Here is a 1,043-nt window from a genome sequence, read left to right on the forward strand (position 1 = left end):
TGTTGGTGTATGGTTCCCTTAAGCAGTATGTAGTGTCCCTCTTTATCTCTTTTGATTAACTTTGGCTTGAAATCTATTTTATTTGATATGAGTATGGACACGCCTGCTTGTTTCCGAAGTCCATATGAGTGATATGATTTTTCCCAACCTTTCACCTTCAGCCTATGTATGTCTTTTCCTATCAAATGTGTCTCCTGTAGGCAGCATATTGTTGGGTCTTGTTTTGTGATCCATTCTACTAACCTGTGTCTCTTAATTGGTGAGTTTAAGCCATTAACATTTAGGGTTATTATTGAGATATGGGTTGTTCTTCCAGCCATATTTGTTTATTTCTGTTACTAAACATTGTTTGTTTTCCTCTTTGATTATTCCCCCCCCCCTTTACTGTCCTACTTCCCACTGTTGGTTTTCATTGTTATTTTCCATTTCCTCTTCCTGTAATGCTTTGGCGAGGATGTTTTGAAGAGATGGTTTTCTAGCTGCGAATTCTTTAAACTTTTGTTTATCGTGGAAGGTTTTAATTTCATTCTCCATCCTGAAGCTTAATTTCGCTGGATACACAATTCTTGGTTGGAACCCATTTTCTTTCAGTGTTTGAAATATGTTATTCCAGGATCTTCTAGCTTTCAGAGTCTGTGTTGAAAGATCAGCTGTTATCCTGATTGGCTTACCCCTAAATGTAATCTGCTTCCTTTCTCTTGTAGCTTTTAAAATTCTCTCCTTATTCTGTATGTTGGGCATCTTCATTATAATGTGTCTAGGTGTGGATCTCTTATGATTTTGCACATTCGGTGTCCTGTAGGCTTCTAGGATTTGGGATTCTGTCTCATTCTTCAAGTCTGGGAAGTTTTCTTGTATTATTTCATTGAATAGACTGCTCCTTCCTTTGGTTTGGAGCTCTGTACCTTCCTGTATCCCAATGACTCTTAAGTTTGGTCTCTTAATGTTATCCCATATTTCTTGGATGTTCTGCTCATGGTTTCTTAACAGTCTTGCTGAGCTGTCTATGTTCTTTTCCAGTTGAAATACTTTGTCTTCATTGT

Source organism: Marmota monax, unplaced genomic scaffold (assembly GCF_021218885.2).
Source record: "Marmota monax isolate L192 unplaced genomic scaffold, Marmota_monax_Labrador192_F-V1.1 WCK01_AAM20220418_F8-fsc00049, whole genome shotgun sequence".
Taxonomy (NCBI): domain Eukaryota; kingdom Metazoa; phylum Chordata; class Mammalia; order Rodentia; family Sciuridae; genus Marmota; species Marmota monax.